A 15417-nucleotide genomic window follows, 5' to 3' on the forward strand; every position below is an offset into this window, starting at 1 on the left:
AAGAAGCGGAGGGCTTTGAGTCCTTCGTGATGGGGGATGGAGGTGTACAGGGACTGGATGTCCATGGTGAAGATAAGGCGTTGGGGACCGGGGAAGCAAAAATCATGGAGGAGGTGGGTGGTGTCCCAAACGTAGGTGGGGAAGTTCTTGGACTAAGGGGGACAGGACCGTGTCGAGGTATGCAGAGATGAGTTCGGTGGGGCAGAGGCAGGCTGAGACAATGGGTCGGCCGGGGCAGTCAGGTTTGTGGATTTTGGGCAGGAGGTAGAAACGGGCGGTGCGGGGTTGTGGGACTATGAGGTTGGAGGTGGTGGATGGGAGATCCCCTGAGGTGATGAGGTTATGGATGGTCTGGGAGGTGATGGTTTGGTGATGGGAGGTGGGGTCATGGTCAAGGGGGCAGTAGGAGGAGGTGTCTGCGAGCTGGCGTTTAGCTCAGCAATGTAAAGATCGGTGCGCCAAACTACCACTGCGCCTCCCTTGTCTGCCAGTTTGATAGTGAGATTTTTACTAAGCAAATGAATGAAGGGGAACAGAAAACTATCCACACAACACCAGGGGGCACTTAAATGGAAACAATTGCAACTTTGATGCAGAATATGTTGAAGTGATGACAACTCAAAAATGTTTTGGAAATTCGAAATTGAAGTGAATAAATTTTTGTTAAGTAAAAACTTTAAAAGTTCCAGAACTAAGGAGGGTAAATGGGTTAAGTATAGATCAGCCCTGTTCCTTGTGTCCCTCTAGTCAGTGAATTACTTTCAAGATGTATTCATTATCACTTGGTAGACTGATGCATGAAGCTGTTGCATTGCCAAAAACAGCAGCAACTATACTTGAAAGTTATTTATTAGCTATAAGCCACACTGCCGGGAGATCCTAACGTTAGGAATAATGTTAAATTTTGCTTAATGTATTATTGTTGTTTTATTGATTATCGTGATCATAATTAATAACTATTCAGTGAGAATGTCCCATCTTCTCTCCATGGAGTTTTCAACAATAGGGCAGGAATTTCTTTACAGGATTCTGAATCTTCAGTCTGGGAGCTCCCAGAAACCCACATCATGTGGGAGACAATCAGCCATGGATGGAGTTTCCCATTGAGAACATTAATAGTTCAGGACAGGTATTAGTTGGGAGGGATATGACTAGTAAATAGATGGCCAAAAGGAGCTTGAAGTAATAGCAAGATGCCAAGAATGGTTAGAGAGATGCTTTTTACAAAGGAAATATCTGTTCTCTAACTTTTTAAATTAAAAAATTAGATCCTGCAGCTCTGCCACTATTGTGGGAGGGAACACTTCCAGAGCAAAGCCTGTGACTGCTACCGAATCCAGGCAGATGGAAGGTTATGAGGAGTTGGGCCTTTAAGCCTGCCTGGAAGCACTGCCCTCCCGGTCATCTGCTGGGAACTTGTTTTCCAGGCAGTTGGACTATTCCTTGCCATCTGTAAGGATCTGAAGTGCCATGGCCAGTCATCTGGTTTTATGCTGTACAGTTTGGTTTTCAGTTGGTCTATCTCCTCTCCGTTTTCTTTATGTCTGGTATTTTTGTTTTGGATCCCAGTATTCGGCAGAACATCCTCACCACAACACGTATTACAGTTCCACTAATTCCTCTCTTTTTCTCTTGGTAGGTACCTCATATACATCTGAATAGCCAACATTCACTCTTATCTTTATCCCATTGTTGTCTCACAGCCTTGCCTCATACAGGCCCTGCACAAATGTTCTCCTTTCTCCCTCTCTAAACAAGCCATTTCTCACAGTCTTAACTCTCTGCTTTCTCTCATTTCAGGGCAAAGGAGCACACTTTGACCAACAGTGATCCATTGGGCAGAAGGTTTTGTTTTCAAGAGGGTATCGCTACCAGCTGTAACCTGCTATGAGACTCTGAGGTTTCTGAGATATTGGCACTCAGACGTACTGAAAGAGCTGATGATTGTTGATTCTATGCTGAGAGTCTTGTGTCCTTCTAGTCAGATCTCGGTGTTTATCCTGTCTCTCCAGGGAAGGGGTATATGACTGAAGAGGAGGCAGCTGCAGTTTCTGCTGCCTTTGCTCCTTTATCTGCTGTTGGTGTTGGTGCTCCTCATATTCCTTATCAGAGATACAAGGTAGAGCTGCATAAAGTACTCCCATGGTAAAGTAAAAGTTTGCAACAGGGACTAAAGCTCCAAGTGTGTGAAGTGCTAGCCAAGATGTCGTGATTCCAAGAAGTAAGAAACCACCTACCCAGCAATGAAAACACACAGAAAGAGTTCTGCAAGCTATAGTCTCTCACCTTGGCCATGGCTGGAGCTCTTCAATGTAACTGATCAAAGGCTTCCCAACCCAATAATGTCACCGCAGAAGCACTCCCTGTTCTGTGATCCTGAAGGAGTAATATTCTTGCTACATTGTCATCTCCAATTCTACTGTTGCTGCATGCACTCTGTGGGTGGAGACAAGGAATTCTACTTTAGCTTTTGGAGGGAGCAAATATATCTGCATCTGCTTCCTTAAGTCCAGAGACTTATGCATAACCAAACATTGCTCTACTTCTTGCTATCATGCAAAATAACCTCTTGTTATCTAAGAATAATCTCACTTCTGTTGATAGGACAAAGCAAAGACAAAGGAGGATTGGTGACAGTGAACAACCTCGAGCAATGTTTACCCAATAGAGGTGGCAAATACTTTAAGATGGTCAAAAAATACAAGATTCCTCTCAATCCACTCACGTCACTCATGTTAGAGAATTCCTGGCTGCTCAGAAAGTAGCTCTGCTGGCTGTGAAACAACTAGAATCTTTGTTTAAACATGCTTAATGCCTATTCGAATATTTGAAAGACCCAGCTGACACATTACACGGGAGATAGAAGGAATCACACTTTCCCGCAAAGCTGTGAGCTGCAAAACAATGAGATAATGCTGGGAGCCCAACCCACTTTTCAGCAATTTAATTCCCCATATGCACCCTTGTCTGTTCAAGCTCTCTCTCCCAGTCTCCACCATAGTCAGTGCTTTAAGAGAATATAACTGTGAATATGCTTTGTGAGCACCTTCACCAGTTATCAAGTTTTGGATGGTTTGTCCATTCATGGATTCTAGATTTGTTTGGTTCTCAATCTTTCTGTTACATGGTATTAGGGCTACCCATGAAAGTTTGAATTCAAGACAGACTGATTGATGAGAAGGCAAGATCAAGAACTGTCTTCAGGCTTCGGTTCCTGTAGAACGTTATCTGTTGCATGTTAATACTTGTGATCTAAGGCATGAGATTTAACCATATTTGTGCATATAGTAATATCATTTTTTTGTGTTAGGACTTTGAAATAGTGGCACTTGGGTTTTCAATATGCATGTAGTTTAATGGTTAACTTGTCAGTATTTCTGGAGCCATGATCTTTTTTCAACACTAGACAGAGTGAGTGTGTTCCATGAGCAATAATATGAATTTATTTGCCTTATAAGGATTTTATGATTGGGCACAGCAAACATTGAAAAGGCCTAGTTTGCTTTTGGTTTTGAACAATCAGACATTTTTATTTGCTTAAAGGAAGATCCCATTACCTGGATAGCTTTTTGGTACAGTTTAGAGAAGTTTTGGTTGTGGTTAGATGCAAGCAACAGTTTCTTCTGGAATTAGTTTACAAGAGCTAGGAATTAGGTTACCTCAATCTTTGGGTTTTAATTGAAAGCTTCAGATTTAAGTATTTAGGTAGAGCTCTGAGGGGGTTATTTGAAGCTGAGAAAATCTAAGCTCAGCTGTGTGATGAATCACACAATCTGTTGGCAACTCTCAAAACTGGGAAGAAACAGTCAAGCCAAACCAAAGATGTTTTAGAGAAGGGAAATTGTGTTCGTATTTGAGTACAGTAAAGTGATGTTCAATGGATAGATGAGATTGCATTTTACCATGTGTTTAAAATCTTTCAAATTGTATTGTATGTAAATTGGTTGGCTTATTCTATATCTTCGTTGTTTTCTTTGCACAATAAACTTTTGTTCCATTGTTAAAATCAAATCTGCAGCATTGCATAATGTTAAATAAAAACAAAACAAAATATGATCTATCAAGCCAGATTTCAATCTGGAATGTGACTTGTACAGTAAGAATATCAACTAGGATCATAACAGACAATATATATCTACACATGGTAATCTGAGAGATACCAGCTTCAGAGCTAATTGCTAAGAGACTGAAATTGAAAAATTATCCAATTTCAACCTGCATGACTAACTTCATCCACACTGTGCTGGTTATCCCTGTAGCAGCTAGGAGCTGTGTAACATCTTTATAAGGTTGCTATAGGGTCCTAAAGCCCTTTCACAACATTCTAGTGCATTGGCTATCTATAATTGCACTCTTACAAGCTGCCCCTTTCACTAGGTTTAAGTCCCTTGACTCCCTAGGTTAACCTTATCTTCCAATAAGGCTCTTTCACTCTTTTCAGTGTAGCTTATTGCACTTAGCTAACATATGTTACTGAAGTGAGCTCCCTAATACAATATTTCATTCCTGCTTCATTGCGTGCTTCCCTCTAGATTGCTTAATTGTACTCTTCTGATGTAAAAGTAGCAGTATTATTTATATCATTTTTATTATCATCGTTGTGAACAGACCAAGGGAGAAGTCAAATAACAAAAATAACAAAAAACAAACAAACAAAGAAAGGGGGAAACTGAGTGATTGAGAAAGAACTCAGCTTTTTCCTTAAAGGAAAATCTACTGCTTCACACAATCTTCATGGCAGGTGGGTCTGGAATCCAGACTTTCTGACCCAGAGGAAGGGACATGACCCCTGGGCCCTCAGCAGCATAGCTCTTTATTTTGTTTTGTTTCTATTTATAAGTAAACTAACCACCAAGTTATCCCATCACCCAAAGAATCAAATGACAAACATTTACAATCACAGAGCGTGCAACAATGACAAAAAAATTAAAAAGGGGGGAACACAAGGAGTGGTACTTTATCAGATTTGTATTAGTGGGGGAGATAATGCACCCCCGTTCCATGGTGCGTACCTGTCTCTAAAAGACAGTACTGGTTGACACCACAATAGATTCCTAGGCACAGACAAAACCACAAATGAAGGGCACATGGTCAGGAATAATAACTCAGCTCTTTTTTAAATATAAAATCAGCTCCTCACCAAACTAACCAAGGACCCAATTACTAAATGTTGCCCACCAGGAGCAGATAATGCACCTCAGAACCTGTGGTGCTCACCTATCTCTGAAAGCATTGAGGCTGTCAGTGGACAACACGTGCTCCCTCTCCATGGACACCCAGTTACGGATATAGAAGAAGGGAAGGTAATTAGGAATAGCAACTCAGCACTTCTTTTGGAAGGTAGACCCACTACCACGTGAACCAATTGCCAATTGAAAATTAACAAACACTGCCCAGTAGGAGCATTGTAACAATAACAGAAAAATCAAAAAGTTGCAGAAGATGGTCTCCATCAAAATAGCATTAGTTGGGAAGAAAATTCTCTTTAGCCCCTGTGGTGCCCACCTCTCCATAATAGCTCCGAGGCTAACAACTAAGATTTTTTTAAAAAGCAGTGGTCCACTGGCTGAAAGTTGTGGTGTTGATTTTTGCATTCAGTTGGGCTATTAGCACCATGGTTCAGACAAGTGTCAGGAAGATCAGACTGTTGGAGCAGGAACAGCAGAAGCTTCACACTCACAGGTTGTTGTCGCAAACATTCCTGCATCTTTCTGATCTCTCTCCATCTGGAAGAAATCTTGAAGAGTGCTCCACTTTTCTCAAATATTGTATGAAAAGAGCCATTAGTTGGGAGAAGTGAATGATGCATTCCTTTCCCAACTTCCTGCACTTCAATATGTTTGCTTTTTTTCAGTTTTTGCTCTCCTATACCGTTCCTATACTTGGCACTGGTCCATGTGGAATACAGAAATAGCTAATGCATGGCTAAGGCTGACACAAATTAAATTCCTTTTAACTGGGGGATTGTGATAGCTAAATTTTCATTGGTCTAACTCCTGGCAATCAGCTTGGTGTATGAACCTCCGCCCGTTCGGAAAATCCTGTACTCCTGTACCAAAATGGTCTTTTGCTGTCCCTTTATTTGAAGGATTACAGTGGCTGAATTTTAATTAGCCTAATCAACTCAAAGTCATAATGATCATTTTGATGTATCACACTTCACATCTGAAAGCATCAATAGTGCTCCACAAAAACTTAGTTCACCCCTTTATAGTAGCTGGACATTTTTAATCAACTTGTTCAGATGTGTAACAACATCTGGACTTAAACCCAAGTCTCCTGGCTCAGAGGTAGAGAAATTACCTCCATGCCACAATTGTATATAACAGATGAAAGCTTGTCACCTGAAGGAGATAACATGGCTTCTGAATGATGAACTGATTGGACAATTACAAAAACCAATGAGCATCATCTGCTCTCGATTAATTCTGGAATTCTTCTGTTTGAACCTGAAAGGAACCTATGTTTCTAAGTCTGACAGATATTACTGTGGGCTGTTACCTGTGCAGGATAATTTCTTCATTGAAGAAGCCTGCTGAAGGTAAACAGGTAATGACTATTGTGGTAACTCCCCCCATCTGTACAGTGCCACATGAACACATTTCTCCCCCATTATTTTTGCCAAGATGGATTATTCTGTACCAGTGATAATTTAGTTGATAGACCCTCTGCAACAAATGAATTAACAGAATATATCTGAAGTATGGGGCAGGTAATCTGAAAGGGGAACAGGTTGTGGTGGAGCTGTGTTAGTGTGGGAGGTGGATTTACAGTAGCATATGTTTGTGACTTTAAAGTCATTTTGATTTCAAGGATCCTATAAATTGGAAACTGTTTTTCTTTCAATATGACTTTTCAAAGCAGCAAATAGTGATTTCAGTCAGGAAATTACAACAGTTCCTTATTTTCCATTTGCCTCCTCATCTGGGAAAGAACAGACAAAAATTAAAGTAATTAATTTTATCCTATGCTGTGCAAAGTGTGAACACTCAGTATTCGTAAGTGGAAGAAGATAGTAATCATGATTAAAGAAAGAATGTCAGTCTAATTTCAAAATGCAATGAGTATAAACAAATCTGTTTTGGTTTCTTCAAGAGCAAAAGACTTTCTGCACAGAATGGTTACCTCACATCACTGTAGCCTTGAAGATATTTAAAGATATATTTCTTCCCGTTTACTGTTATTTTTAATCCAGTTGAAAGGAGATATAAAAACCTTATTTTTCTTCATGGAATAGTTGTTAGTTTATGTGAATTGCCTGGGCAGAACAATAGTGTTAGAACAGAGAAGGCACAATCTCAAAGCCTCCCACATTTGGTGAATTTGTTCTCTCAAGTTGAGTTGTCAGCTTTGAGGAATGACCTTTCTCTTCCACCATTTCTATTATACACACATCAGCAGTAGCTCTTCTAGATCAGGGATAATAAGAGTTAGATGCACTACTCTGCCTCAAACCTATACAATACCACTTGGCAGTAGATATGGGGAGGAGGTGGTGTAGTAGTAATGACTCTAGGATAAAAATCCAGCATACTAGGTAAATGTTCTGAGCATATGAGTTCATATCCCATGATGGAAGATGGTTCAATTAGATTTAATCAACAAAATGATCTGAAATTGGAAACTACTATCAGTTATTTGATTCTTAACAGCCTTCTGAAATGGCCTCGCAAGTCATTCAGTTCAAAGTTAGTTAGCAATAAGCAACAAATGCTGGCCTTGCCTGTGACATCCACATCACATGGAAGTCTTTTTAAAAAACATGGTGTTGAATTCTAAGGTGTTCTGTGTTCTGACCCAACTGGGAGCTGGATCAAGAATCCCAAACTCAGTAGATTTGTGAACTTCATAGCTGTTGGAGAGAAAACAAAAAGTTTTGATTTGGTTTGGATTTGCATCCAGCACCCAGAATTAGACAGGATTGTGTTCCAACACATTGTTGTCAGATAGGACACAAAATATAACAAAATTCCTGAGTTGAATTTTTCCCTGGTGTTACCAGACACACTTCAAACCTGCAGCAAAATGAAAGTTGATAAGTTCATCTAAATTTGCTGGATTTCTGTTAATTTAACAAAAATTGTTCCCAATTTCTGCGTAATTTGTGATAGCAACATCTCCCCTTGACATTAAATGGCCAACACAACCACATGCCATGAAAGAATTTAACAATTTCTGCTTTTTTGATGAAATCAGAATGAGGGATACTTCACTGCTATTGGTAATGTGGCTTTTGCATGCGACTGAACCTGGGCATCTCTATGCCAACATTGAGTGCAATGAGGCAAGGAAGGTTGTTCTAGGTCTCAATTTTACCCACACATGTCTACAACATACAAAACGCGCAGGATCATTAAATGGACTAACACCAGTCTGGCATCGAAATCTCAGAGGAATCGAGGCGAGTTCAGGAATACCACAGCAGTTCACGATCTCTGCGATCTAGTCACTCTGAAGAGCAGCACTCAGATTACCAACAGGCAGGTCTGCTGCAACAGGTCTGGTTCAAGAGTTTCAAATTCTAGGCCCACTGGTGCAGGAAGACCTTGACAAGAGCAACACACTTCGGGTTTACTTCAGCCCTGCGCAAAAAGGAGAAAGAGGCAAACTTAGGGGCTATTTACTCAAGGGGTAATACTTTGAATGATCCTTTAGGTAGGATAATAGAGGCAAATCCTGCCATGGCAGGTGGTATTTGAATTTAATAAAAATCTGGAATTAAGTGTCTCATGATGACCATGAAACCATTGTCAATTGTTAGAAAAACCCAATTGGTTCACTAATGATGTTTAGAGAAGGAAATTGCCATCCTCACCTGGTCTGGTCTGCATGTGACTCCAGACCCACAGCAATATGGTTGACTCTTAATTGTCTTCTTGGGCAATTAAGGATGGGCAATAAATGCTGGCTGAGCCAGTGACGCCCTTATCCCGTGAATGAATAAAAAAAACTAATCTTTTCAAGTATCTACCTAATTCACTTTTCTAAACAACCACTAATACTCCTTTTACCACAATTTCAGATTGTGCATTCCAGGTAGCAACAACAACTCACTGCATAAAACAACACTTTTTTGTGATTTTCCGTGGTGGTTCTGCCTATTTTTCTCAGTCAGATGAATGCTATGAAAAGGACAGTGCTGATGCAGTCATTGCTTGGCTGAGCTATGCTACCTGCAGTGGTATGGTTAATCTCACGGTTATTAATTATACCCAGGAGCTGAGTCTGACACTATTAATAACCTATCTGTTTTAAACACAGGAGTTTAATACTCTACACCTCATTAGAATGTGGCCCTTAGAATTCCCCACACAGATCCCAAGATACAACATCATATAATAAAGGATCAAATGACTGGTTATAAAGATTAATATTGCATATAGAGCAGGGCATAATGTTTAAAATTGTACTATAAAAAGTTTGCAAGGAAGGTGTATAAATTTAAATTTATGCCTCAGAGCATGTGCTCCAGGTAACCTTTTTCGTATATTTTTGTGAGCTGGGATTCCAGTGAATGATGGTAAGTTGCACTTAGCATAAAAATAATTAGTATTTTTAAAATTGTTAGCTGAAACAACATTCCTGATGACATATCTAAATTCACACCTATTAAACCTTCCGCTCAGCATGGTCAGATAGTCAAACTTGAAAACAAGCTAAATGTTGTTTGCTGGGTTTGTGTAAGAGCAACAGCTGTTGGATGATGTATATGACAGGGTAGGAAGAATAGTGGACGCTCAATATGTCCACTTGTGTATGGCCTACCCGAGCCACGCAATTTCCCTTTACAATCTATGATCGGTTCTGGACAACATGAATTGGCTGAATGGTTTAGTGAATTCTTACAACTAGTACTGAGCAGGTTTTCCACACACAAGATGAAGGATTCCTCGACCTTGGTAAGAGCTAGGGTTATGAAGTGTAATGAAGAGTTAAGGTTATGAAGTGTAATCACAAAATTATTACAGTGCAGAAGGTTATTCAGTCCATAATATTTGCTCTCCAAGTATTGCAATTTGAAGATAATTCCCTGCCTTTCCCCCAAAGCCTTGACTATTATTGAATATGGAACATAGAATGTTACAGTGCAGTACAGGCCCTTCGGCTCTTGATGTTGCACCAACCTGCAAAAATAATCTGATGCCGGTCTAACCTACATCATTCCATTATTATCCATATGTATGTCTAATGCCCATTTAAATGCCCTTAATGTTGGTGAGTCTACTACTGTTGTACACAGGCCGTTCCACACCCCTACTAATCTCTGAGTAAAGACACTACCCTGATATCTGTCCTCAATCTATCACCCCTCAATTTAAAGCTATGTCCCCTCGTGTTAGGCTTCACCATCTGAGGAAAAAAGCTCTCATTGGCCAGCCTATCTAACCCTCTGATTATCTTATACGTCTCGATTAAGTCACCTCTTAACCTTCTTCTCTCCAACGAAAACAGTCTCAGTTCCTTCAACCTTTTCTCATAAAACCTTCCTTCCATATCAGGCAACATCCTCGTAAATGTCCTTTGAACCCTTTCCAAAGCTTCCACATCCTTTCTATAACGCGGTGACCAGAACTGCAAGTAATACTCCAGGTACGGCCTTACCAGTGTCTTGTACAGCTGAAGCATGACTTTGTGGCTCCGAAACTCAATCCTCCTAACAATAATGCCAACATACCATATGCCTTCTTAACAACCCTATCAAGCTAGGTGGCAACTTTCAGGGATTTATGTACCTGGGCACCGAGATCTCTCTGTTCATCTACACTGCCAAGAATTTTATTCTTAGCCCAGTACTCTGCATTCCTGTTACTTCTTCCTAAGTGAACTCCCTCACACTTTTCCACATTAAACTCCATTTGCCACTTCTCAGCCCAGGTCTGCACCGAAGCTATGTCCCTCTGTAACCCACAACATCCTTCGGCATTATCCACAACTCTGCCTCCCTTAGCGTCATCTGCAAATTTACTAACCCATCCTTCTACACTCACCTCCAGATCATTTATCAAAATGACAAACAGCAGTGGCCCCAAAACAGATTGTAGCGGCACACCATTGGTAACTGAGCTCCAGGATGAACATTTCCCATCAACTACCACCCTCTGTCTTCTTTCAGCTAGCCAATTTCAAATCCAAACCTTTAATTCACCTTCAATCCTGAAACTCCTTATTTTGTGCAATAGCCTACTGTGTGGACATAATCAAACACCTTACTGAAGTCCATATACACCATATCAACCAACTTATCTTCATCCACTTGGTTTGTCACCTTCTTGAAAAACTCGATAAGGTTAGTGAGGCACGACTTACCCCTCACAAAACCGTGTTGACTATCCCTAATCAAATTGTTCCTTTCCAGATGATTACAAATCCTATCTCTTATAACCTTTTCCAACACCTTACCCACAACTGAAGTAAAGCTCACTGGCCTATAATTACCAGGGTTGTCCCGAATCTCCTTCTTAAACAAGGGAACAACATTTGCTATCCTCCAGTCTCCTGGCACTACTCCTGTCACCAGTGATGACATAAAGATCAAAGCCAAAGGATCTGCAATCTCCTCTCTGGCTTTGAGGATAAATCCCATCTGGTCCCGGGGTCCTATCTATTTTCAGATCTTACAAAATTACTAAAATCTCCTCTTTGTCAACCTCAATCCCATCTAATCTTGTAGCCTGTATCTTCGTATTCTCACTAACATTGCCCCTTTCCAATGTGAATAATGACGAAAAGTATTCATTAAGCGCTTCCCCTATGTCCTGAGATTCCACGCACAACTTTCCACTACTGTCTTTGATTGGACCTAATCTTAACTCTAGACATTATTTTATTCCTGATATACCTATAGAAGGCCTTAGGATTTTCCTTGATCCTATCTGCCAACAACTTCTCATGTTCCCTCCTGGCTCTTCTTAGCCCTCTCTTTAGATCTTTTCTGGCTATCTTATAACACTCAAGCCCCTTAAACTGAGCCTTCACGCCTCATCCTCAAATAAGCCGTCTTCTTCCTCTTGACAAAAGCTTCAACTGCTTTAGAAAATCATAGCTCCCTCTCTTAACAACTACCTCCTTGCCTGATAGGTATATACTTATCAAGGACCTGCAGTATCTGTTCCTTGAATAAGCTCCACATTTCAAGAGTGTCCATCCCCTGCAGTTTCCTTCCCCATCTTATGCATCCTAAATCTTGCCTAATCACATCATAATTGCTTTTCCCCTAGTTATACCTCTTTCCTTGTAGTATATACTTATCCCTGCCCATTGCTATTGCAAATATAACCGAATTATGGTCACTTTCACTAACGTGCTTACCTACCTCTAAATGTAACATCTGGCCGGGTTCATTCCCCAGTACCAAATCCAATATGGCATCGCCCCTTATTGACCTGTCTACAAACTGTGTCAGAAAACCCTCCTGCAAACATTGAACAAAAACTGACCCATCTAAACTACTTGAACTGTAGTATACCCAGTCAATATTGGGGAAGTTAAAGTCCTCCATAACAACTAACCTGTTACTCCCGCTCCTATTGAGAATCATCTTTGCTATCCTTTCCTCCACATCCCTGGAACAATTCGGAGACCTATAGAAAACTCCCAACAGGGTGACCTCTCCTTTCCTTTTTCTAACCTCAGCCCAAACTATCTCAGTGGATGAGTCCTCAAATGTTCTCTCAGCTGCTGTAATATTACCCTTGATTAACAATGCCACCCCCACCTTACAATCTTCTCTGTACTTGCTGAAACATCTAAATCCCAGAATCTGCACCAACCATTCCTGTCCCTTCTCCAGTCGTGCCTCTGAAATGGCCACAACATCGAAATCCCAGGTACTAACCCATGCTGCAAATTCACCCACTTATTCCAAATGCTCCTGACATTGAAGTACACACATTTCAAAGTAACATCCTGATTACTGGTGCCCTCTCGCAAATTTGTAAACCAATCCCTGACCTCACTATCCTCAACCTCCTGAACAATGGAACTATAATTCAGGTTCCCATTCACCTGCTGCATTAATTTAAACCCCCACAATTAGCAAATTCCCCCCCAGGATATTGGTACCCCTCTGGTTCAGGTGAAGACCATCCTATTTGTAGAGGTCCCACCTTCCCCAGAAAGAGCTCCAATTATACAAGAATCCAAAACCCTCCCTCCTGCACCATCCCTGCAGCCATGTGTTCAGCTCCATGTTCTCCCTGTTCCTCACTTCATTAGCATATAACACAGGCAACAAACCAGAGATAACAAGTCTGTTTGTCCTAGCTCTCAGCTTCCATCCTCCTTCCTGAATTTCTGCCTTAGATCCCCACCTTTCTTCCTACTTATTCAAAGTTTGTGAGAAGATTTGTAGCTCGGATGCTCGTTGTTGTGGTTCTGTTCACCGAGCTGGGAATTTGTGTTGCAGACGTTTCGTCCCCTGTCTAGGTGACATCCTCAGTGCTCAGTCCTGTAAAGCACTTCTGTGATGTTTCCTCCGGCATTTATAGTGGTTTGAATCTGCCGCTTCCAGTTGTCAGTTCCAGCTGTCCATTGCAGTGGTCAGTATATTGGGTCAAGGTCGATGCGCTTATTGATTGAATCTGTGGATGAGTGCCATGCCTCTAGGAATTCCCTGGCTGTTCTCTGTTTGGCTTGTCCTATGGTGCACTTCCCACAATTGAAGTCAGCAGGGACATTAGAAGTGACCCTTAACTCCCACATACTGCAGGAGGAACATTCAACTGTCCTAACCTTCATTCCTGCTATTCTAAATTTCCAAATAGACTGCCAAAACAAAAACAAATGAAACACGAAAGAAAACACTTGTCACCTTACCAACCAATGCACAGAATTTTCTTGTGGTTAGAGGAGGAGGATGCATGGGCGACACTACCTGAGTAGTGTTTCGGTTAACCAATGCTCAAATATGTGACCTCGTGACCTCTCTGTGTCCAAGGACTGAAGAAAAACCAGAACTAAAAGAAACTTAAACCATATACTCACGTATCCCGTCAGGCTCCACTGCTCCCTGGAGACCTTCAGACCTCTCCATCCGCATCCAGGAACTGAAGAAAAACTTACTTAAATAGTTACCCAATGCCCTTGAATGTCTCAATTGAACCTGCCTCCACCATACTTTCAGGCAATGCATTCTGTCTCCAACCTCCTGGCTGAGTGAAAAAGATTTTTCTCTCCATTTGCTTCTTTAACACTGTTACATCTGGTTCTCAATCAGTGGGAACAATTTCTCCCTATTCCACTCCCCCCCCAAATCCCTCATGATTTTCAAAACTTCTATCAATTCTCCTCTTCAAGGAAAATTAATCCAAACTTCTCCAGCCTATCTTTGTAAGTGAAGAGTCTCATGCTTCAAACTATTTTTGTCATTTCCTTTGCACTCTGCATTCACATCCTTCCTTTGAGGCAGATCTAGGCAGTTGGAGAGAATAGCACTACATTCACATGTCGATTTAATGAATTAACACCTGAATCCTAAGCATTCTCCCAGGCGTCAAAGTGTTAAAATGGGACACACAGGTTGAACTCCAATGACACAAAGAGAATAAGACTTCACTCTAATTTTTGCATGGATAGCCAATACTGAGGAAGAATGAAATTAATTACAGGAAGGTATTAATAAACTAGCAGAACAGGAAAGTATTTGTAAGTGGAGTTCAACACAGATAAATGTGAAGTTTGCATTCAGGTAGGAAGAATAGGAAAATTACTTATTACATGGAAGATGCAAAACTAGATGTGGGTTATGAACAAGGGATTTTGGAGTAAAACATACCAATTATTAAAAATTGAGTCACAGGTTAAAAAGACCATAAAAAAAACAAGCACCAGGCTTTATTTTGAAAAGGATAGGTTTAAAATGTAAGAAGATTATGCTAAATCTGTGTCAAGCCTTGGTTTAACCATACTTATATTGCTTGCAAGCTTTCAACACCTCATTATAAACAAGATGTAGTGGCACCACAGAGAATACAGAGAAGATTCGCAAGGATGACGTGAGAAATGTGTGGATTTCCATATTAGGAAGAAATTGACAGCCTGGTCTCATTTCTCTCAAAAAGAGAAGGGCTAAGGAGTGACCTAATAGAAGGCTTTAAAGTTATGAAAGTTTTTGAGAGAGTAGATATAGGGAGAATGTTTTCTTTTGTGGGAAAGAGTGTAACTAGTGATCATCAGTATAACATAATCACCAAGATATCAAATAGGGAACTCACAAGATATCTCTTTAGTTGAAGAGAGGTAAGAATGTGGGGTTCATAACCATAAAGAGTGGTTGAAGGGAATAATAGAGATGCATATAATCGGATGATAGACAAACAACTGGGGGCAAATGAAACAAATTGTTATGATTGTAGATTTAGATGAGGTTAAGATGGAGGCTTGATTGAAGCTTGAACATCGGCATGGGCTATTTGTATC

The sequence above is a fragment of the Chiloscyllium plagiosum genome, chromosome 28, assembly GCF_004010195.1.
Source record: "Chiloscyllium plagiosum isolate BGI_BamShark_2017 chromosome 28, ASM401019v2, whole genome shotgun sequence".
Taxonomy (NCBI): Eukaryota; Metazoa; Chordata; class Chondrichthyes; order Orectolobiformes; family Hemiscylliidae; genus Chiloscyllium; species Chiloscyllium plagiosum.